Here is a 25,330-nt window from a genome sequence, read left to right as displayed (position 1 = left end):
CTGCGAAAAAAGAAAATCCTTAGATTTTGCTGAAATTCTCTTTCATAGTGGGAAAATTTGCCTGAACCAAAATCTGCTAAAGTGGACAAAATGACTCCTATTGATCCCGGCAGGCTCGGTGTCAGGGCCTGCATGACTGCTAGTTTAGCACCAAGGGGGCCATTTAGTAGGTAGTTGGTGTAACTAAATTCTGAAAACAAGTACAGTAGCTGCAGAGGGTTGATGAATATAGCTAAACTGCTGTTCTCTAAACAGTCAAATAGCTAAATATCACTTAAGTGGCTTGGCTTAAATTACCTTGGAACAAGTTACTGTGAAGGGGAAATGAAAGCATATAAATGAGTCTGAGACACTTGTATTCATTTGTGGAGAAGTGAGGGAAACAATTAAGATAAACCAGAAAATGGCAGGCGTGTTGAGCCATATGGCCCTTTCCTGTTTCTAACACTTCTTTTGTTTAACTTCTCCAAAGCAATTTTGTCACTATTATTACTGTGGTTGTTTCAGTTTTAAACATGTTTTCCTAGCATTCAATCTTTTCCCCAGCTGCCCCTAAGAAAAAAAAAAAAAAAAAGAGAGAGAGAGAAAAGAAAAGAAAAAAACCCCAGCCCAATTAAAAATAAATGCTGGAAAAGTCTTTAAGATGCTCTTTGGCTCACGTTGCCTTTAAAACTTCGCACTGTATGGTAGTTTCTTTTATATTTGCTTTCTGCCTGTTTTGCCCAGCTGTTGGGCACTCCTATGCTCTCGCATAGCAAAACAGATGCAGACTGGGGATCACATGGGCTGCTGCAGTTGAATGAAAGCAGCTTTGGCCATTAATCCTGTCTATAGGTTCTTTGACTTTTTTTTAATGTCTTTTTTTTTTTCTTCTTCTTCATTCTAGCTTTTAATCACCATTTACAAAAAATTAAGAAATGGGACTAAAAAAAGTGTGTGAGACAGAGATCAAGCAGGCTGCTGTGAGCTTTGAAGCATAAAAAATAAAGGAAAAAAAGAAGCTTTTATTGTCAGGAAATGGCAAATACCTAGCTCAGTTAAACAATTCTGTCTGGCTGCTAGATGGGGAAGTAATGCCTTTGGCAGTACACAAACTCTTGTTTTCTTGCCCTTTGTCTTCCAGCGTAAAACACTGTTGAAAAATTCACCTGTCTATTGCAAAGTTAAACTACTGGCTTTAACATAGTTGCATGGGAACTTCGGTTTATTAATGAATACAACATACCTTCTTTGATTTGAATGCTTTCAGAGTGCTGAAAAGATTCAAAAGGCATCGCTTCCTGCACCAGCGGCATGCCTTTATACATCTCAGTGGTTCACCCCTACCCAGCTGCTATATCTCATTAACAAGCATTTGGCCATCGCAGCAAACTTGGGAGTGTTGACACTTGAAAGGCCCAGGCAGGCGCTGGCAGGCTATCAGCTATGGCAACAGGAAACTGCCCGAAGACAACACTGGGAAAACAGCAGCTGCAAAAGCCAAGAGCGAAAAGAGGGTCGGAGAGAGAGAGCTAGGTGTTTCCAGGCTGTACTATTTTCCATATGGACTGTTTGTGCAGCACAGTCAGGCCAAGGGAGGGGAGGGAGAAAAAAAAAAGGAAAAATAAAGCTCTAATAAGGTGGCTGAGATAGACTGGGTATAGGCTAAGGCATTAAACACTTTTTTGTTACATTTTAATGGCTTCCTAAAGTCCATTTTTATGCAAATAAAAGCCTGCCTGTCTAACAAGCTCACAAAAGCTGGGCCTGGGGCCTATCGGTAAGTTGGGCTCTGCAAGCTATCTCCGCTCTGGAGTGGCTGCCGGCTGGCTCCCTTCCCCGGCGAGACGCGTTATCGCCAGCCCCTTCCTCACCCTGTGCCCGCTCTGCAGATAAGTGGGACGCTTAATTCTGATGACTTCATATTCCCTTTCCGATGTAACTATTGTTTCAATCCTCAGCCCAAAACAGGCCTTATTTCATAGCTTTTGCTGGAGTGTAAGACCCTCCCTCCCAGCCAACCAGAACCCTGTTCAGAACTGGAGCTTCGCTATGCAGAGAAAGTCAGCTCTCCCCTAGACCGGCCCTCCAAAGTAACAGCTGAAACTGCTCCAGGGGCTACGTGCACAAGAGTTCCAACTATAGCTTTCCGTCCATAATAAGTATACCATCGGCAAAAGCACCTACTACTCAGGGAAATCCAGATTTGAGGTATAATTTTACCCTGGGGCAAATTTTATGGGCCACCCGGAGCAGACAGTGGTTTCTGCCCACTTTACACAAGGCACAGAGCAACTGGGACTCAGGGAAGGGGAGGGTGCAAATCTTGCAGAAGCCTGTGGGTTAAATATTTTTATTCCTGTAAATTGGGACAGATAAAGCTCATTGGCAATTGACTACAAGGTGATGAGGTTGAACCTAGGTGCATATATTCTATTGTTATTTTACATATGTAAAGCGAATGTAAACTCTGGATTTAGAGTTTATCCTAGCTATTTTCTGTACTTACATTGATGTTTCTGAGGATCAGCTGTGAACAGGCACCACAGGGTAACTAAAAGTACAGGATACTCTTTCTGCAAATATATGCAGTAAATCTTCAATTAACAACAGTCAGATTCATACAACAATGACGAAAACAACAGTAACAGAAAGCAAACAGACATAGGCTTAAGACTCACTGCCTTTACACTTTCAGTAGTCTGGAAAAAAACCTCTAAAATAATTTTAAGTTTTCAGTAAGAATCAGCCATTATTTTTCCAGCGGCTCAAATGTAGCACTAACTGTTGCCATGTTTCTTCCCTGGGCTCCTTTAGGAGTTTTGCAGCTGTGAGAGGCTTTCAGGCGGATGTTTGGATAATCCAAATTTGTATTTTACATTTACAGGTAGAACTTGTATACACTATCACTCTTACAGAAAATGGAAACTATTTTCTCAAGCCTCATGCGCATCAGGCTCACTGGTTTATACTAAAAGTGGATTTTATAGCCTGTTGTGTACACTTGGTGTTTCCTGTGCCGAGGAACCACAAAACAGAAATACTGCGACCTGTGAAGTTCCCTTCCTCAGCTTAGCGTCGTCACCGACGGTTTCCAGCATGGCAGCGCTCACTTTCAGCTTTCTAATATGTGGTTCGGCTACTGAGTGACTCAGGTGGTGATTCAGGAGGTGGCAAGCTTCCCTCCGTCAATATTGAGTTTATGCCCAGCTATCTGGGTACGCAGCTCTGTTTAAAGTGCTCTCCTTTGGAGGGGATACAAGAGTAATGTGGTGACTGGTTATTGTTGTTCGAGATCCCATGGAAGTTAATTTTTGCAGGGGTGGAAATATTAACTCCTGGTCGCTGGCCAGGTTTCAGTTTGGAGGAATACGTTCTGCTTAAGCTTTCCCTTCCTGTCCTTATGTTGGTTTGTAATCTTACTCTTCCTGATGGCTCCTTTCCACAGGACACATGGCTGCATGCTCTGGTACAGAAGGTGATTTCCCTGGATGCAGAGAACAGGGGACAGTGTTGATACCCTGAGTCAAGCACAGAGAAAGCATAGCAGCATTCAAGTTAATCCACATTATGAGAAAGGTTAACTCACCCTTTATCCGAATGTACCATACAGAGACATTTGAAATTAGTCCTGGATTCTCACATGATATTGGTTGGCAAAGGAATGTGCACTCAACAAGATAAGGCAAATGCAAACTTACCCCGCTGTTTATTGTTGCAGTAAGGGCCAGGTGGAAATGCCAGTTAATTGTAAAAAGAGCTTCTTGCTACTAAGAGCTCTATGCTGCAAGCAGCACATTAATGCGGTTCTGCTGAGTTTGTACTGGTTCCATACTTGCTTTCTGATGCAATGTTCAGTGCTGGTTCTGCTGTTCCCAAAGGCCTCCTGTAGCCCAGGTGTTGCCTGGTTGAGAAGTGGTGCTCTTGGCGATTAAAATGAGCAAGGCTTCCTCTGCAGCTGGCGGGTCTTTGCAATGGAGCAGTGAGCTCCCATGCTTCCAGGCCAGCAGAATGGGGAGTGCTTGCCCAAATGTGTAACTGTCTTTTCCTTTTGCTGGTTTTCACAGCCTCATAGATATTTTTTTTTCCTCTGGAGTTGTCATATGTGTCGCCCAGACAGGGAAGTAAAGGCCTCATGAAAAGGCAAAGAGAGAATATGGAGATGTAGCATTATTTCCTCTTGGTGCTGTCAATAAACATTTATTGATATCAGAGTTATTCTTCACTGTAACGAAAAAGAAAAATAATTTCCAAGCAAAATGAGAAATGAGGCTTACAGAAATAAAAAGATAGCTTCTGAATCTATATAGGAAGTACGTATTGTTAATTTTGAGAAGCATCAGAGTATATAATAGAATATAGCCTTCCTCTAGAAATGTAGAAAAGACTTGTGTATCAGTTGTGGCAGATCTAGCTCAATCATCAGGCAGAACTATTTTAAATTTGTACACACATAGACAGCTATATGAGACGTAATTGCTAGGGAAGGAAAATATCATCAAATAGCCAATTTATTGTCTGTGGTAAACTATGGCTATGCTTGAAAAAGTCACAGTAAATGCAGTGTGAATCTGTGTTTAGAACTTTTTTGCAAAGTGAGTTTTTTCTGCAACTTGCTAAGTCAAATATCTCTCCTTTTATAAAAGCTGTGATCTGATCACAGATACATATTTTGTATACTATTAAGACCAAATCTATCCTTTTAATATGTGATGTACTGCAAGAGTTCATATCAGGCATCTTTCTTTTCCTCATCAGATCTGAAGAAAATACATCTGTTCATCTGTCCTTGCATGTTTTAAATGAAAAGGAAAATTAGTATTGCCACATTATAACTTTCATCCTTATATTTAAAAAAAAAAGGAATTTTAAGGAGCTATATGGGGATTTGTTTGTTTATTTGTTTGTTTTTTACTTAGGAGGGCCAAGAGAGGATTAAAAAAGTAATTAATTTCTATTTGTGAATTTTAATTTCTATTACTTCAATATAACCAGACTTTCGGAAACATTGATTAAACAAAATAAAACAGTGCCCCCAACAAACAAAATTTGCAATAATTTATGGAATGAGACTTTAAATATGAAGATTTGCTACTAGGCAACTTCTGCTCTCTGTTTCTTAAACCTCAGATAAGATGAGGCTATAATAGAAATGCTAACATTTCCTTAATTACAAGAATAGTACTGAGTATTTTTAATGATATCCTTCTCTCACAAATGTCTTTTAAAGGAAGCAGGTCTTGATGTAGTAACTTGGCTACATAGGTTGTTTGTGAGTCTTTTGGCTTTTTTTTGTGTGAGCATCTAAGATTATTTTTGGTAAACAAAACAGCTAGGCCCTGATCCACAAAGCAACACAAGCATTTTCACAATTTCTAGTTAATAAACAGTGCCATCAAAATTAATTAATTATAGACATACTTATTTGAAAGATTTCTTGGTGTTCTGCTTCAAGAAATGATGGTTGATTTGAAATTGAGAGAAGTGCCATCAAATGATTTTCCGCAGCTTGATCAGGTTCAGCGAAGATCGTAAAGGACTGTAAAAGCCTGGATTCATTCAGCCTTGTGCCTTTCCAAAGCTCCTGTGAATGTTTTGTATCATTGCTGTCAGATGTGATTTTCTCTGCTGCTGCAGATGTGCACAGCAGATTTACTGTTACAAGTAATACACAGTAAATTCCTGACATAAAGGCATTTAGGGCCTCTGCCAGATGTCTCATTTTAATAATACATTTGTATATCCTAGTGCTAGAGGGACAATTAAGCTGTGAACAATAAAGATAAAATCAGTGGAGGACAGGTATTACCACTTTATTGTTGTAGTCAATCTACGGTGCTCAATAAAATGAATGAATTCAGTTTTGGTTTTGTGTTGTTACAACAGGATTACTATCATTTAGGTCTCATTCAACAAACAGTGGATAGACACATGTCTTTATCACAGCTATCTGCATGGGAAGAAGGTCGTCTGCTGCTCCGTTTTTTCTCTGGCAGTTTGGACGCAGAATTATCTCCGTCAGCTTCAGGATGCATTAGGCAAATGCAGTATCGTTTCCATCCTCAGCAAATTAGTAATGTTGAGAGATCTGTTGGCTGGGCCCTGCCAGTCTGTTATCTGTGCAATTGCCTGGGAGACATTGCCTGACCTTGTGAAGGACTCATCTGTTCGCTACAAGGTACAGGGAAACTGCAGGTAGATTTTAATACTTACCCTTTTTGCTGTTTTTTCCTCAGCCGGAGTTTTTGAAGTAGTTTCTTTCACATGAAACAAATAAGAAGAGATATTTCTAGAGCTAAGGGCATCTGGGAGGTGTTGTGAATAAATGCCTCAGTGCCAAAGAGAAGGTGAGAAAGGCAGAGAGAGTGCAAGTCTAAACTGTGCCTTTATTTAAAATTAGTGGGTCATGCAGATACTGCTAGAAGATAAAGAAATAAGCCCCTAGTATTTACTGTAGTGTCAGACCAGTCAAGACCTGATTTTTTTAGAAATTCATTGTTGTTTGAATTGAGTGAGAAAATCTGTTATTAGTGCTCACTGTTCTGTGTTTATCCCTATGGCGCCTTCCAAGAGATACTAAGATTTATGTTTAGATGTTAATATTAAGAGCTGGTTGGACTATAACTATCTGAACAGATGAGAAATAAAGGGGTTCCTGAGGGGAATCTTCCCTGAAAATTTGTTGGTTTACATAATGCTCCTTTCTGACCTTAGATAACTTGGTCTTACCTCATCTAAAGTAATCTCATAATTTCTTCTAGTTAACTGCTATACTGAATCCCACAGCCTGCTTCTAGATAAAATATGTACTGTATTCCAGAAAGACATTAAGTTTTGCTTTAAAGGCTTTGAGACATGAAGGATCCAACACTTCCCTGGATAGTTTGTGCCAATGGTTAATCACTGCCATGATGAAAAAAGAAAAAAGGAGAAATCCATCTTGGAGTTTGAAACTGATTGGCTTTGACTTTTAGCTTTCACTTCTTATAATGAGCTGTCACATGGGCCCAAACTGACCTTGTTCTGGCTTGCAGGAGCCTAGAAAATGGTTAACAAAAGGTGGTGGTAGGCAGCGAGCCCTCCAGACAGTTGTTTCCAATTGTGGCAGCAGTCTGAAATTGCCAATAATAAAATGTGATGAAGCCTCTGTTTCAATTTTCTGTTTTTAGGATCTTTCTCTGGTGGTCTCTACAGCTATGTCTTTTCTCTGTGGTTGCATCTGTCTCTCTGGGCCACCAGAAACACCCATGGGGGGAGAAGTGAGATGGGCAATAGAGCCTGCAGCCTCGTTCCCCGGCACGCTTGGCCGTGGCTGTGCTCTGTCCTTGCTTTGGGAAGAAACCCACGTGCAGAGCTAAGGAGTGAGCCCAAGCATCTTCCAATAGTCCCTGCATGCAAAACAAGGGGAAGCCTGAACTGTGGCCATGTCTCTCCTCACTTCTTGTGCTACAGAAGAGACGGGACAGAGGTATAAAAAAAGCATATAAAAAGGATTTGTTTTTGAGGCTGCTAGTCTGACAATCCCTCCCTTTTCAGAGCCACAGTAACAAAATGTAGTTTGCATTATAGATTTCCACCATAGGGTCCGCCTAAATTCTGGCCTGAAGCAAGCATGCATGACTACAATCAATTTGGGTCACGTGCAATAGTAAATTCAATTTACAAGTGTCCCTCTTCAAACTACCCCTCCTTTCCTAGTAAAAATGAGACAGCATGTAGACAGACAGTTTTAAGAATTATCCCCTGGGCCCTGTTAAAGAAACCAATTCATAGATACTCATGTGTTAACCACATGTGTGTCACTTTGCCAATAAGTACTTAGAAGCTAATGGTGATGGGGTAATGAAAATAGCTGAAACCATGGAAGGACACTCAAAAATGGGCAAACTTTTTGAAAAATAATTAATCAATTAACAAGCCATTGGACTATCAACATGGAATATCAGAATAAGAAGAAAAGCTATTAACAGTCTTGCCAAACCATTTCTAGCAATTCTTAGCTTTCTTCAGGCGCATCATCCTTTCCTCCCCCTTCCATTTTTCTTTGCAAATAGTAGAAGCTGAGTGCCAAATTGCTTCCTTGATTTCAGCAGTCCAGAAAGTCTTCCTGACACAAGTCAGCCTGTTCTGGAGATGTCTCCCTTCAGCTGGGGCTGGTAGATTAACAATGAAAAGGGAAGAGACAAGGGTACAGTCAGAGAGTGCTCCAAAAAGCACATTAGTTGAGAGCTAATAGCTGATTAGTAAAATCTTCCCATCATGTAAAGATGTATTTTCCTTAGTGATGAAAGCCAGGTCTCCCAGACCTCAAGTCAAAGTCTGGTCTTCTAGATCAGTTCCAGGGTAGGTTTACATCACAATTAGCATGGGGCTTGCGGTTTGGGTAGGCATATGTGCACGTTAGCTTTTAATGACAGAACTTGAACACTGGTGTAACCATGCAGCTGCAGCAAAAACCAAAAGCACACCCAAGCTGAATCCTCCGCTGCTGTTAGGGATGAGGCAAGCTAACGTGCCACACACGAGGCTTTAGGTGAGGTTGTAGCACAGCACAGACTTCACAGATGCCCTCTGCAGAGATTTCAGTATTACATTTGGGGTGTAAGGCAATTAGTATCATCATCCTTGGTGCTGAAGAGAAAGTTGATGTTTTATCTTGCTTTTCCTCTATAAGAGGAAGAGAGTGTTAGTATGGAATTTCCAGCATGCAAGCTATGACTTTCCCAAGTCCTGAGAGTGACATTTGTGCAATTAATTACTGGTAACTATAGCTTCCAAACTACTCTAAACTCTGCCAAGTGGCTCTGTGAACTGTTTTCTTCTTGGTCTGCTGATATGTAAAGCCTTTTTTAAAACAACAACAACAACAAAAAAAAAACTTGGAATACAAGAATACTTAATATAAAAGAAGCTGCAACTAGTGGAGTATTCAGGGTCAAATATATATATATTAAAGAACCTTTATAAACAACAACTTTTGCATTTTTAATTTCATTTTGACTATTTTTATTGTGAATTCTTTACAAAAGGTAAGTTAGTGGCCATTGCACAAGTACTTTCCTGTAAAAGATGCCACTTGCAAACAATGTTCTTTTAAAAAAAATGTCTTGGTGCTTTTGATTAATTCTATTATATTTTCTTTGTTTCAATAATATAAATATTAATTGTAGATAATATATTTTATTTCTGTCATTTTATTAGAAATTTATTGTTGGTGAAAGAATGTTTTAATGTTCTTTAGTTCATCTGACTAAAAATAGCAAGATTAAATCAAGTGAAATGTATAAAGATATATTTTAATCTGAGCTGAGCAGGATGTTTAGATGTATATCTGGTAATACTAGGAAAAAAAGAGTTATACAAGGCATATAAATACCCCTCCTTTTCCTAGAAGAACCCATACCAATACCTGCCAGAAAACAATTTCTGTAGAAGGTGGCTGCACTGCAATGTTAGTGTTCCTAAGTCTCGTGATATGTGCTTTTTTTACTTTTTTCCAAAAGTTTTGATTGTCAGAGTAAGACAATTAAAGAACATCAGCTTTCATTAAGCAATCTTAAAATTGGCTTCTATCTGACAGCTTGTACAAATGTGGCAACTAAATCTCTTTGACTTTTGTGGTAACCTGTACCATAATGTGAACATTGCAGAAGCTGAAACAGCACCTTCTTGATGCTTGTGCAATTGTATGCCCTCATTGTATGCCCTATTCCAGAGGCATTCTCTCACCTTCTGACTATCCTGATAAACTTAAGAGAGGCATGATCCCCTCAAGCACTAGATCCTCAGTTTTCCACGTTGCTTAACTGCCATTTCATTCTCCAACTCTGTTTTGAACTCTCCTAAATAACTTCCGCTATGACAAAGCTTAGGAGCGGTTGAAGGATAGGTTATTTCAGAGATCATCCCCAAAAGGCAGCATGGATCGGACTGCACCAGTGTGGCCTTATTCTATCTTAAGTAATCCTTCAACAGTACCCCAGCAGCCTTTGTATCCTCAAACACCCTTACAGGCCTTCATGGTACACTCTAAACAAGGCAATCCATAATCTCAGCCCAATCTGGCAGCTGTGACACAGTCCTCAAGCTATTTCAGACACTTTGAACAGAAAAAAAGCATGCAGTAAATAATAATTACATCTCAGAGACTCAGAAGCACCGAAGAAGACTCTGAACCAGCTTCTGTGTAGCGTGGACATGGTCAGTCTGCTCTAAATGCCTTGTGAACTAGTCCATCCCACTCAGCTTTGGGATCCATCCCAGTCTCTAAATAGTATGACACACTTTGGAAAGAAGAAGCTTCTGTGTTTATATGCAAATCTAATTAGTACATTATTTTTCTTTTTGCCATTTTCCCCAGCAGCTATGGCAGATCTCCATTTACCAGCTCATTAATGGATTAATCAGAGCTAAGTTGTTTTTAACTATTTGTTTTAAATCCCTGAGGATTAGAATACCTAACTATTTTAATGCTATTGGGGACCACTGAAAATCCCAATGACTAAGTAATGCCTGATATGTTTGTTTAGTTAATCCTAACAGCTCAGGCTTGTTCCAATAGTTTTATACCCAGACAACTGTCTGAACTTTTCAATGTATTCTAACAATTTGGGTATGGATCGTTACAGATCACTTTAAAATAGAGTAAAAGTGTTGCCTACCTATAACATAAGTCTTGCTCTCTACGGTCAATCTCTGATCATCTTTGTAAGTGCATAGCCACAGAGCACACCTAAACAGTTTTTGCAACGTATCAAAGAACATAAGGGATAATGTGCAGCCCCATTTTCTTCCTCCATGTAGTGAATATATTTCCAAATTACGATTATTTTTGACCCTGTGAGAGGGAAGGGAATTCTCTTCATTTTGGATTAATCACTTTAGCTTTTTCCTTCTCTATTTCAAGAGCTGATGCTCTTTGTATGTAGTCTGAACCCCAGTTTTAATGGACAGAGAAGTTTTAAAGTTTTTGGAACATTTCTCTGTGCACTGAAAGATACAGCAATGCCCGACTGATGCTGTGCAGCAAGCATTTATGTCTGAGCTTAGCTTCAGCATATCAGCTATTCTGGAATCACTGGGATTATGCCTATGCTTAAAGCTAGGCATCTGCCTATATTTATAGCTGAACTGGCTGGTCTGAGACCCCATATTACATCTACATTGCTCAGTTAGGGCAGTCCAGCCCAGACCCTTGGGTCATTCCCACTGGGAGACTAAAAAGCAAACAAAAAACATTTACCTACAGGCCAGCTCTTCCTCTAAGGCCAGCTTGCAGTATTCAGAATTTCCAGCTAGAAAGTGCTTCCATACAGACTGCCTTGTTTTCTGGGGCCAGCTCAGGTTAGGCACAGTCCTGTAACAGAGGCTGAGACAGGCTGCCCTTGTTTACGGGGCCATCTGGAATCTCTCTGAGTCCTTTCAGATTAAATGCACCTAGAGGCCCTTCCTGGGCTAATGACCTTTAGCAGGTTACTGAGGAAAAGACAAGGAACATAAATATGGGCAATGTTCTGGCTTGGCCCTTAGAAATGATGTCTCCTATTGCATCAACATGTTTCTATAGAAGCCCAGTTAACAAACATGAGGCCACTATTTTTCTCTTCTTTCAGCTCAAGTGATGGGCTCAGACTCCAGCTGTTGTAGATGTCATTAAAAAGTGTCTATTCTCACAGTTGCTAAATAAAGATAAGCATTCTATTCTATATATGACAAAAGCAGGGGAAAATAAACATGAATCTCTAAAGAGATCCCCCTCTCTTTCAGTTGTTCTGCCGTACCCGGGAACTCCCTTTTTATCTGCCACTTTTGGGCCGTCTACCTGGGCACACACGTACTCACCATCTTTATTACTGGCTGCACAGTTGCCCTTTCTGGCTTGATCCTTCCAGGAACATGTTTCTAACTCCACTGTCCAGCCTTGAGTATGTGGGAGACTGCAAAATTGATGGGTGTCTGGCCAGGGTAGCCCTCTCCTAGAGAGCTAGAAAAAGACTCAGCCTCACCAGCTCTAACGGTCGGAGAAGGATAAAATTCTCATCATAGTATGAGCTACTCCTACACTGCATCTCCCAGGGAGCTTATTTATTCAAATAGGTGTGCTGAGTGTAGGTGACTTCACTGGAAGGCTGGTGGCCTGCTGTCAAGTGATGAAGGGCAGGTTGCCTGGAGAACAAGGATTTTGGCAACCAGGAGGAGGCTGTGAGGCTGTGAGTCCTGTTGGACTGGACACTGCCATATTCTTACAAAAGAGAGGCCAGCATTTCTTGCCAGTGCTCTAAATTCACAGGATGCAGTATCTGAAACAATGAATGGCCTGGGACGTGGATGATGCTAGTGGCCTGCAGAAATGTACCAGTAGGTCATTCCCAGATCTGAAAAAGTCCACAGGAGGATGCTGGGAGAGGTAGGGGCACCTGAGATATCATTTGTGTTCAGAGCCCTTTGAAAAAGCACTCTGAAAGATAAGTAGTATAAAGGGGCAACTGGCCCTCGGGGGCCCAGCAGACCCGCGCTGGGTGACACGGTCCATCAGCTGATGGCCATGCAGGTCCCCACTCCCACCAGTAGCTGCATTAATGCCCCTGAGACAATTTGTGCAGGCATTCACCAGAGCAAGGAAGGGGTCCATAATCTCAGAAATACAGACTACTTACAGATGCTGAGTAGAAGAAAATTTAACAGTGACTAAAACAACTAGAGGGAGATAGTTAACATCAACTGCCAATCCAAAGTATTCCAGCTAGATATTTCTCTACTTTTTCCATCCCCAGAGTAACAAAATAAGACAGTGTTTTTCATTGACAGCTGCAAGAAAAACAAAAGGCTGGGGGAGAGCGTGCTCCAGGCCCTCCTTCCCTCCTTCCCAGAGGGAGGGCTGCAGTGGGGGGAGCTCGCAGCAGGGGCCAGCTCTGGAGTTTGGAGGGCAATTGCGTGCTCAGGAAGAGACGACAGGAAGAGAGGACCGACCGTCTCCCTGCCTGGCACAAACACATACAGACTTAACCTACAGCTGAACTTTTGCCCTTGAGTGACCAGTGCCATTAGGATGCAGGTCAAAAGGTTGCAGGGTGACAGAAAATGGAACTTTATTGAATGAAAGAGAAAATGAAAAAATTCCTTTGTTTGCTTAACTCCGTGTGGTTTGTATAGCCACTGTGATCCCATAATGGAGTCCAGAGTGAAAAACTAACTTGATTTATCACATGCAGAGGAAAAAGGGGGGAGGGGAGGGAGAGATTTCCCTAGTGGAATAGCTAAAAAAAGTGAAAGAATAAAACACCCCAAATCCCTAAAACATTACAATAAATGTGACTTTAATCAATAAAAGCCCTTTTATATATAAACGAGGCTGAGAAGGAACAAATATTAAGGACACCCGTGAGGCATGCTAAAAGAATATTCTTCTTATTTGAGTAAGGAAAACTACACATGTATGTGAGCATCTAGCTTAAAAATATTTTGGTCTGAGGCATGTTTGATTGACAAAATCACAGCTTTATATACATAGTGCATTTGCATTTATGTGCAATATACAAATGTAAAAAAAAATTTAAAATCAGTTTGAAGATGAGAAACACCTCTGGAAGTGTGGAGAGAAAAAAGATACAACTGGTAGGATATTGGCTAAAACTGGAAATTCCAAATGAGTTCAGCTAAATGTAACCTGAAATCTCAGTGCGTTTGATATGTTTAATGTTTTTTTTATTGGTAAAATACAGTCTATCAGTAAAGATATAAATGACTGAAATTATGTTTTTAAATACTGCTATTACCCCTTTAATGTTTTTATAGAATGTCATATGCTGAATTAGATCCACAGAGTTATAAGAGCTAATGTGCTAATTCTGAACTGTCACACGACCAAGATGATTGATAGAAAACAATGGAGCTAGAGCAAAAGAAATATAACAAAGTCCAAACCTATGCCAGAAAGTCAGTCATTTTCTATGTATGTAGATACTCCCAGAAATGCCTAAATAAAAGATCAAAGATAGACCTCTAGTGAATTCAGTGCTTTATGAGCTGGCTTTCAGAGCACTAAGGAACAGATTTTGCCACTTCTGCTCATATAAAAGTGCGCTGAGTGTGATGAGTAGTACCATATTCCAGGCATGCTCTCATGCATAAATGGTGTTCAAAGGGCAGGAAACTGAAATGCTATTCAGTATGAACGGGGCTTCAGATGGTGGCTTCTAGTTTGGGCTCCTACATCTCCATCATGCTTCCCCCACCCTTTACTGCGTCCTCCTCTGTCCCTCGGCTTTTACTACTCTGTCAGCCCATGATCCACATGTAGAGCTGCAATAGCTACACCTATGTCTTTGATGTTCCCCACAGCCTCTCCTTCTTGATCACTGTGAACAAGTAAGCCATCTGGCCTGTCACTGTTCTTGAGAGAGGGATATCATCTACAAATTGTGTCTCGGAGGGGGCTCATTTCCAGATTATGTCTATGTCTCGATAGCTCTTTGTGAATTGTATCATAAGTGCAGGCCTATTTTCCTCATCCATATGGCTAAAATTTTTATCCAGATTTATCCTGTGTTGCAATCATGTATCTCAGTTATATGCTGTGTTTTTGTTCTTGACAAATGCAGCCATGCTCTCCTCATATATATTTAGACTGCTGCTGCCAAGATCGGTATCCTCATCTATTGCCTTGAGTTTGTCATGCTTCTATTTGTCTCTTTGCACTGTCTGCTCCTTCCCTACCACAATAAATGCACTACTTGTCTCTACTACTTAAATTACACTGCAATCAGCACTAAAAGGCTGACTGTTACCTCCATTTGGACTGTGATATCAGTTCCCATCATCTCCTTTTCAATTTTCAGATACATGTTTCCATTTTTTTTGTCTTCTCTCCACTCGGGTTCAAGAGGAAGTCCCCATAAACATGTGTGCAAACCTGCTTCCTTGCCTGACCTCAAAAAGTCTATTCTACTAGCTGGTGTTATTATATAGTTTCCTTCAACTCTCCCATCAGGCTGTCTGATTCCATCTAGTATAAGCACTCAGGCCCCTGAAACCTTCCTTTTTGTTCTCATTAGTACAATGCCTAAAGCAATGGGGTCCTCATTCCTGACTAAGGTTTCCAGTTGGCTCGGGTAATACAATTAGTAACTATTAGTAATAACCTTCTTGGTCACACAAAGCTAAATTGAGAATAACTTAATTAACTCTAAGAAGAAATAACCCATGTTTATATGGCTGTAATGGAGAACAGAATCTTCTCCTCATTTCAAGTTTTCTGTTCACCTGCAAAAACTCAGTAATCACTGTATATCCCACCCTCGCCCCACCAAGATTGTAAGAAATGTACCTTTAAGAAAAATATAAAAAGCAGTGCATAATGAAGTGTATTTTGATTGTGATATTATGAATGAACTTTGAGCCTGTGAATTAAATGCCTATGAAATTGCTTAAAATGCTATTTAAAAATAAACTTGTTTCTACATGAAATCTTGGAGTCACTTTAAGTTTCTTTTTTCATTCTCTCTGTTTTTTTCCCCCAAACTTAGTTCAACACATCATAGGTTGCTGGCTTGCAACATATCTCTTTAAAAACAATGAGAGCTGCTTCTAAAATCATGGAAAGAATCTGAAAGAAGGATTTTATATTTTGTAAAACAAACTTGCTCCTGGTCTAAGATCCTTTATGCCAAGTTTCAGTGAATTTTTACAGCCAAGTTATACACTTCCTCTGACATTTTTTTAATACTACCAGACAATTTGACTATGTGATATTGTTATCAAAGTGCTAAAAGAAAAACTCAACAACTCATTATGTTGGGGAACTAGTGGCATTAGATAGTTATTATGACTTTTTGTGTTACTTCTCTTCAGCAGGTATTAACATGCATTTGGAAAAAGGGAAGAAAGGATGGTAATGAAGGCTAGAATATTTTTTATGGGTGGTTGAATGATTAGGCTTTAGCACACTGCCAGAGACAGTAAGTAATTTGGGGAAGGCATTGTTCAAAGCAGAGATATTTTGGGAGTAGAAGTATTATGCATTGTATAATGTACGCCAGCCTTTTTGGAGGCTGTCAGAGTGGTGGGAGAAATTAAAAGAAAAAGGAACACACTATTTTTCATCATCTTCACCTACTCACCAGGAATGTGGTGCCTGGAAAATATGAAACTAGCAATTAAACTTGCATTTCTCAACAATAATGTCTGCTAAAAAGCCAATACAGACACATCCCTGTAGACAAAAACTATATTCCATACAGTGACAGAGAGCTTCTGCAGCTATTACAGAGGAAAATATAAAAAAATGCTGAAGACTTAGAGTGGATTCTTCTGTAACCAGCTAACACCTATTTTACAAGGGGACAAAGCATCTGTGGTTGCATCTTTTAGTCTGGAGATAAGGATTAGAGAGGGAGACTAGATGATTCATTTAGACCAAATGCATGGCACTGGATATAAGACTTGTAGAAGTTAAAGGATATGAATCCTCCACACAGAAACTACCTATCCTTATTGCTCTGGCACTCCTCACTGACTGTGTAAAGAACCAGCCTCTGATCACAACTGGTAGCATCACAACTGCAATCTTGATGTTGAATGAGGCAGAATACATTTGTACAAATGCAGCAAGATAATCCTGTTCAGTACTAGAAAAGCCCACCATGGCAAAATAAGGATTAATTGAAAAAAACAAACACTTGGTTTAAAAATAGAATAAAAATAGGTTAATTACTTTTCAGATATCTGCAAGTGCCATGTGTAATCAATCCATAGCTTCTCTGTAAAAAATGCCAGCTTGTTCTGATGGTGCTACGGAGGGACTATCTGCTGGGAAATAACGAAGATCCTCCTTCATTTTACACAGACCACAGAACAGCTGCCGGATATGAATGCCTTTCAGTCACCATTGATCAGGGATCGATTCAAATTAGTGACCTAGAAATAAAAGGCTGTATATTGAAAAACAAATTCTCTATACCATTCTGTCTTCAGTAATGAGAAATGTAATTGTCTGCCACATCTAACTTTCATCTGCCAGATCCAAAAGAAATAGATCACCTCTAAGCATGACAATATTTAAAATCTGTAAAAAATTAGAGACCTTTCCCTGTTAAAGGTTTGTTTTCTGACTACTCATGTAGAAAAAACAAACCTTTGATGTTTCCTCACTGGAGTTGATAGTTAGGTGTTTATAATACTAAGTAAATGTAGGAAATGAATATTTTATTTACCACACTTTCTTATAAAAACTTGTTCTAGAAATGATCTCTCAATTCTAAATTTCTTATGTTAAAACATTCAGGGAAGGTGAACTTTTGACTTCTTGGCTAGAACTCCCAGAATTTGTATTCCAGTCCTTGTTTTTTTCCATGGGCTATCTTCATGCCCTTGGCAAGCTGCTTATATTTTCTCTGTCTCAGTTCCCCATTTACAAACAGGGAAAACTACTGTTTCCCTATCCTGGGACTATTTTGAAGCTAAAGTCACAAATAACTGGAAGACAATCAGTTGTATGCACACAAATGACCAAACCTTGACAATCTTATTGGACTCTTTTTACTCACTAATGTTTCCTTTGAAGGCTGGTCTGGGAATACAAGACTGATATACCAGATTTATGGATATCACTTTCATCCTTATGGTTCTTAGAGATAAAAACAAACAACACTCCCCTCTCCCCAGCTACAGAAGAAAATGGGTCAATCGAAAATTATCACAATGACAGGTTTTTCCTTTCATTACGATTACAAAACCCTCAGCGTTACTATGAATTGTAGAGATATTTCTGACAGAATTAATTATTCTGAATGATTAGTTTGTTATGTTCCTTGCAGGCACCAAGTTTGGAAGAGGAAGTGCTTTGTCTTTCGATTAAAAATATCCAAACAACTCTGTGGAGTCATGATCTGAGAAACCAAAACAAGTCCTTAACCATAGATAAATGAAGATTGGCTGATCTCAGTTTGTAGAAAGCTAGAGGAAGCCCTCTGCTCTGACCTTGCGCCCTCTGGCATCACAGCTGGTGCACGAGCACAAAGACCACTTGGATGTAGATGCTGCTGTGGGCACTTTACGCAGGCTGGATTGTAAATTTGTCCATTTCTGAGTGTCCTGTGGGGGTTCCCACCAACTCAGAAGACAAAGCAAAGACTGAAGTGAACAAAGCATATCCATAAAAGCTCCTCTGATTGCCACTATTAATAAAATGGAGGCCATAAACAAATTTACTGTGCACTGTTTCTTAAGTGGGGGAGCAGGAGAATGGGAGATGCCTTCCTTGAACTGAAGAACGTGTATATGTTACACGATGTGAGTGGAAAAGGTGTATATGCTGTACAAAAATTGAATCTGGCTGCCAGAAATATTTTGCCTTACACTTCTTACTACTACTAGGCTGTGGACATGAATTTCATCCTACCTGAAATCTCAAACTGTCCTGGCAGAATCTTGCAAGTTTTCATTAGCAGCATATATAAAACAGATGCACTAGGGTTGAGAGTGTTTTATGGCTCTTCTCTGTGTGTGCGTGTGTGTGTGTGTGTGTGTGCGTGCTTGTTTTTTAATAAATTCAGAAATGGAAAGAATACTTTTGAAACTGCTGTGGCATGTCAGCAAGCTCCAGTGTACTTATAGGTCCACCTCCAGCTTGCATGTTGCTTGCACCCTTTCTAGCAATAGGGACAACACACTCCTGATGCCATCACCTATCTGAAGAAATACTAATGCAGAGCATTAGATATGGTCCATAAATCATGACAGTTTTATGCATTTTTGATTTTTACTTTTTTCTTTTTTAACGATTGCCACAGAAAGCTACATATCCTTCAAAATGCTTAGCCTAGTGGCCCTTCCAGTCCTGTGTATAAACAGACCAGTTCACACAATGATTTCACTCCTGTGCCATGGAAGTTCACATGTTTTCTGGGACCCCCTATTCCAGTACTAAGGAGTTCTGAAAAGCACTGTCTATGCAGCGGCTGGTAAAGCAGGGACTGAGCAGACCAAATGAGAAGCTTGGGCAGAGGTGATAACGCAGTAAACCCTTCAGTTATATTTATAGAAACACTTTTTGTATGACTGTGTACCTATTCTGCTGTAGTCCACCTTTTATTTTTATCCAACCATAAAACTGGAACAATACTTTACTGCTTCCCAAGGCTACTGTGAGGTTAAATACTTTGATGGCTGACTGGGCAATGAAGACTCAAGGAAAAAAGAAAAAAAAACCCCTAAGGCCCAGTAGATATTCCCAGAAGGATCTGCAAGACAAGCAGGTGGTAAAGAATATGTCTCAGCAGTGGGATCTGTACTGAGGGGCAGGGGCCTTTTCTACACCTGGGATCCATCCCCGATGCCATGACCAATTGAGGTGCATAGCAAACACCAAAATCACAGGCTATCTGAACATGAAGATAATACTTGTGCTGTAGATTTCTGTTTTGCCCTTGAATTCTTCTAGAGAAAATTGGGTTTTTTTAGGAGTTAGGAGAAACTTTATACCAAAGAAAACTGAATCACTAACATGGCACTTAATTTGCTTCCTGGGGGAACCAAGTATCAAACATATCTGAGATGCTCCTGTGGATTTTTTTTTTGCTTAACTTTAATTAGTGCCAGGTAAGCTCTGGGTAGAAACTGGACACTTAGCTTACTTGGAATTTATGGTCTGGCAACCACTAAGAAAAGTCAGTTCCCGTGTTTTACATCTCAAGCCTAACATCACGTGGTCACACTCTGTCATGCGGTAATGTTGACAGCAGTGCAGGAAATAGCTTGGAGAAACATCCTCACTTTATTTCATTTGGAGTTCATTTGTTCTGAAACATCCAGTGACAAAATTATGGTGCAGTTTTAATAGCAGTATGTGTCTAAACTCATACTCATGTTTTTTCTGCAAATCCGGGTTAGAAGATCTCACTTTTCTCCTCCCACACACACACTCTCTGCCAACTGCACAAACAATGACCTGTATTCATCCACACTGTAACTCTGTTGACATCATCAGGCTACAACAGAGATAAATTTGGTCCAGTGAGTCAAAGTTCTGTGAAATGGTTTGATTTTGTTCTTTTACCCAAGGAAAATGCATCTGGAAACTTACCATACTTCCATGCTGATACACAGATGTGTCTTCACCATTATTAGATGATTGCTATTCTTGCAGATTCCTGGAATTTTTAAAATAGAGGCTTAAATTGCAAATGTAGTGCATGATATTTTATTTTCTAATACAACGCAAATCCATGAGCTTGTTGTTATTCTGCTTACAAATAGCTTTTTAGAATTATCATAGTAAAAGCTATTTTTTAAAATGTTAGATGTTCCCTTCCTTTTCTTTTTAAGAACATTTGACTTCACAAGATCCACAATTCAAAGATGAAAATTTCAAAAGTGCCTGAGTGTTTCTGGAGACTAAGTTGCCTTTCCAAAGTGATTTAAGTAACGGCATTAATAGGATTTAGGAACATACATAGACTCAGAATCAGGAAGAACTTAGAAGTGATGTCGCACAGCACAGTAATGCCTCTTAGTTAGTTAAATGAGAGTGGTGCACGCTATCCTGAGTTGGGAATCTAAGTTTCCCAGTCCATGAATAGGGAGATGTAGTGTCACATAATAGGATTTGCCTCATCTAGCCCACTGAGCAGAGGTACAGATAAAAATCCCCAAAGTAAAGGCTGTGAAAATGATATGTCTAAGATTCTCTCTTGCCCAGATTTCAGAATTAACTACCTTCCTGAGATTTCAGGATTTCAGGAGAATTAACTACCTCCAGGTGCCTGTGAAATGAAGATACAGAGCCAGAAATTGCATTTGGATACACAAGACTGGATGGCTGTTTTCCTTTAAAATGCAGCTTTGTAAGAGCAAAATGTCCTTTACTTGAGGGAATGTGAACTCCCTTTTCTATACAGTGCAGTGGAACTGAAGAAAAAGAGATTTCCATAGAATTTCCTTTTCCAGAGATCTGCAACGTGTGAAATACTGCTTTAAAACTGGCTGCAAGACCAACATTTCTCAGATTTACCTGTAAACTACTTGCTGTAAGTGGGACTTAGAAATGACCATGTCTGATTTTTTTGCATTTTCTTTGGCATTGTCATAATCAAACTTAGCTTACCCTCCTGCAAAATTGGTATAATGACTTGCAAAAGACTTAATTAGCTAATTAACATTTATACAGTCATCAGACTTGACTGCAAGATGCTGTGCTGCTTTTACTACAAGAAATTTATGTGAAAATTTTTACAAAAAAATAACTACAGGAGTTTGAATTGTATTTAAATTTAATGTATTGAAACTCCATTGTATTCTTTAAGAGAAGAAATTAAAATGGAATTGGTGATACCAAGAAAAGATCATCAGGTATGGAGCAGGAAGATTTTGTAGTAAATAAGGATTCATCCCACGGGTTTGGAAGAGAACCAGATTTTCTTCCATCTCCTATGAAGCTCATCTTCATCTTGCTGCCTGGTTCAGATGTAACACAAATAACCCAACAAAGAGGACAGTTCTGCACAATAGGAATTCAGCCTTTGGTGCCAGTTCTTGAAAAATTGACTTGTCATAGCTCCCAGAAAATTAGAGATAAAAACAACGGGCTGGTTCAAAGTGAAGCTATAGTCTAATTTGAGACCACTTTCTCCCAACTCAGATAAATTTTTTGCAATAATTTGCTTTCACTGGATTCACAGAGGCAGAGAATCCTGTGCTAAAATGCATATGCAGTTGACTGAGGATCATCTGCGGCAGGGCTGCCCACAGGATTAGCTTACTAATTTGGGTAGTAAATGAAGTATGACAAGAGTCCATAACCTCCAGTTAAACTGAGCCAGCATGGTATGAAGACATAATATGTCTTCATATGGTAAATGAAAAAATGGAATGGCGGAGGGGGACTGCCTGGTAGGTTGTGCTTCTTCTTCTCTTCGTCGAGTTTCCTATATAATGGGGAAACAACACCAGCTCTTTTCAGAGCTGGTCATACCTAAGTGATTAACCTTTTTAAGAGAGTATGGGGTATGGAAAATCAGCTGTCTGTGGTAATCATGGAGATGAGTAAACCATATCAAGCCTGTGGGTACTCTCAGTTTTGAGTATAAGTATTTTGAATAATCTATGCAGGGTAATTTACAGTCAGAAAAAAATGAGTATGAGATGATGGACAATGTCAAAATCCTCACAGGAAGATGGAAAATGTTTTATTCATAACATCCTTGCTTTCGTTCACCTCAGCCTTGTGAAGAAACTACCCAGAATTTTGGACTGCTCTTATTCACTGGAAAGTCAAGTGCCTTGTGTCCCATTTGATGGGTGCAGAACTGTTGATCCTAAAGAGGATTTCTTAGAGATACTTGAGAATTTGAACATTGTTATTTAAGGGAGTCCCCATAAACCTTAACTGATTCAGAAATAAAGGAATGCTATCTGCATGCCTAAAAGTCAGGACCGGTATCGTTCTCTAGGGCCAGGGTCTTTTGAAATGTTGCATTAAACAGTCCCAGAAAAAGAAACCAAACCCTAGGAAGTTAGCGAGACTAACAGATCCCATTTGCCCATAGCCACTGGAGAAGTTGAGACACAGTCCGCCGAGCTCAGGCAAGCAGGAAATAGTTTGCAAGGACCTGTCTGGCTGAATCCATGTAATCTATCACCATATCCAGACTGAGTCAGGCTGGCAGGTATGAGAGAATCACAACTCAGAGTTAGACCAATACAAAAAAATCCAGTACCTGTATTGCTGACGAGTCACACACAGACTACCACAAGTCATAATTCCCTGAACTAGAAGGAATCATTTTTTCACAGAATCACAGAACCACAGAATCACTGAAGTGGAAAGGGTCCTCTGCAGATCATCTAGGCCAATCCTCTGCTCAAAGCAGGGTCAACTAGAGCAGGTCGCTAAGGGCCATGTCCAGTTTGTTTTTAATGTCCCCAAGGATGGAAACTCCACAACCTCTCTGGGCAACCTGTTCTGGTGTTCAACCACCCTCACACTAAAAAAGTTTTTCTTATGTAGAAACAGACTTTCCTGTACGTCAGTTCACACCCATTGCCCCCAGTCCTATCACTGGATTCCACTGAGAAAAGTTTGGCTCCATTTTCTTTATTGTCCCCCATCAGGTGTTTACACACATTTGTAAGATCCTCCATGGGCCTTCTCTTCTCCAGGATGAACAGGCTCAGCTCTCTCAGCCTCTCCTTGCATGACAGATGCTCCAAGCCCTTAATCATCTTTGTGGCCCTTTGCCAGACTCAATCCAGTATGTCTTTGTCTCTCTTGCACTGGGAAGTACTGAACTGGTCCCAGCACTCCAGAAGTGATATAACCAGTGCTGAGTAGAGGAGAAGGATCACCTCTCTTGACCTGCTGGCAACACTTTGCCTAATGCAGTCCAGGGTGCTGTTGTCCTTCTTTGCTGCAGGGGAACATTGCTGGCTCATGTTCAACTTGTTGTCCACCAGAACCCCCAGGTTCTTCTCTGCAGTGCTGCTGATTGTCTCTCAGTTTGTAGAGGTGCATGGAGTTATTCCTCCCCAGAAGCAGGACTTGACATTTCCTTTTGTTGAACTTCATGAGGTTCCTCTCTGCCCATTTCTCTAGTCTGTTGAGGCCCTTCTGAATGGCAGCCCAGTTATCTGGTGTGTCAACCACTCCTCCCAGTTTTGTGTCATCTGTGAACTGAGGGTGCATTTAGTCCCATCATGCAGTTCTTTAACAAAGATTCTTCATAAATTTCAGCTCAATCAATGTTATTTATGTTATTTCTAAATTTAATACATGCATGCTGATACAGGAACATGATGTATGGATCACCATGCTGAATGTCCCAAAAGGAACTGGTAGCTCACACGTGTTTTGCAATTGTATGACAAGACTTTCTGTTTTATTCTCTGTTTGGATTATACAATTTTGGACTGCCTTTTAGGCTCCTTTTGAATTGCGTGGTACTGACAGCCAATGGATTGAGTTCTGTCCCCACACATGCTGTCTTCTTCAATGGCTAGGAAATGTAAAACAAATTGCTGCTATCCCCCTACACAAAACTAAGTATAAAGTTGCACAGGATATTCAACACTGCGCATGTCTGGAATATACTGAGGAAAACTAAATTATGCCTCTTGTTGACAAATTCAGCATTGAATTGTACCCTATTCAAGAACAAAATCTGTGGTGATTTTAAGGAATTATGATTTGCTACCCCAAATCCATGCCAGTCTCTTCCACGAAACAGATACCTCTCCCATACACACCATACTAACTATAAGAAACCTAGTTTTGCTGGTTTGAAGTCTTAGTAAGATTTTCAGATGCATAAAAAGCCCTCTTAAATCTGTGGAGTTTATTCGACAGACTAATTCTTCAGGACCAGGTGAGTGAACAAGACTGCTATAACAAAACAACAGAAAAAAACACCTAGTGCAATCCGTGGCCACAAGCCATCTCTGACAGACAGGAAATTTCAGCACCAAAAGAGAAGAGCGTGTTCTGAAAAAGGCAGTGTGCATGGTCTGACACTACTCACATGAAGATATGGCTAATCACAGATGATGTCTTAGAAGCTTGTCAAATGCAGTGGAAAAGACAAACCTCCAACTTCTGTAATAATTTCAGTCTCTTCAGTAATGTTTCAGATGCACTACGTGGCTGGAAGGAAATGAAGGTGTTTTCACTTCCAGTTCTTTGCATGCCATCTCAAAGGGATGCTGAGTGATGCAATATGTAAACTCTATTGCTTCACATAGTGAATGAATGCTTGTGAGCTAAATCTGCCCGTCAATACCTGTGAGAAATATCAGACTTGGAAGGAAAGCGCAAAAGGGAAAAAATTCACCCACATGATGACAGGTCAGACTTTTATTTCCCATCTGCTGACAAGAAATGAGACAAAGGTGATTGATAGCTTCTTGAGAGACTGTTACATATTGATCCCTTCCTGAGGAAAGGAAGATGTGATGCAGGATGCCTTTTTACATTCCCCTCAAATTTCTTACATGCTGGGAGTGGTAAGCAAGGTTTTCACATGACTTGGATTGTAGCCTCTGAGCCCTGTGGCTCCCTAGCATAAAGAGCTCTGTGTATACGTTGAGTTGTGTGACCCACCAAATTACCGCTGTAACAAATCTCAGGAGCAGTAGGATTTTAATCTCTTCTTTTGAGAGGTAAGTTTGATTTGTCCCAATTGATCAGATCAACAGCACTCAGTCATGTAAACCACGTCCATTCTGACAAACCAAAGTTTCCTGCAAGTCTTGCTCTCTAAGCTTGTGAATGAATCATCACTACAGAGAGCCTTTCTCTACTCCTTTCGCTCTCTCTCCCATCTCAGGCAATCCTCTGTGTCCCACACAGGCATGAGTCTAAATC

Source organism: Dromaius novaehollandiae, chromosome 1 (genome assembly GCF_036370855.1).
Source record: "Dromaius novaehollandiae isolate bDroNov1 chromosome 1, bDroNov1.hap1, whole genome shotgun sequence".
Taxonomy (NCBI): Eukaryota; Metazoa; Chordata; class Aves; order Casuariiformes; family Dromaiidae; genus Dromaius; species Dromaius novaehollandiae.
The sequence above is the reverse complement of the archived record's forward strand: the minus strand, read 5'-3'. Positions refer to the sequence as shown.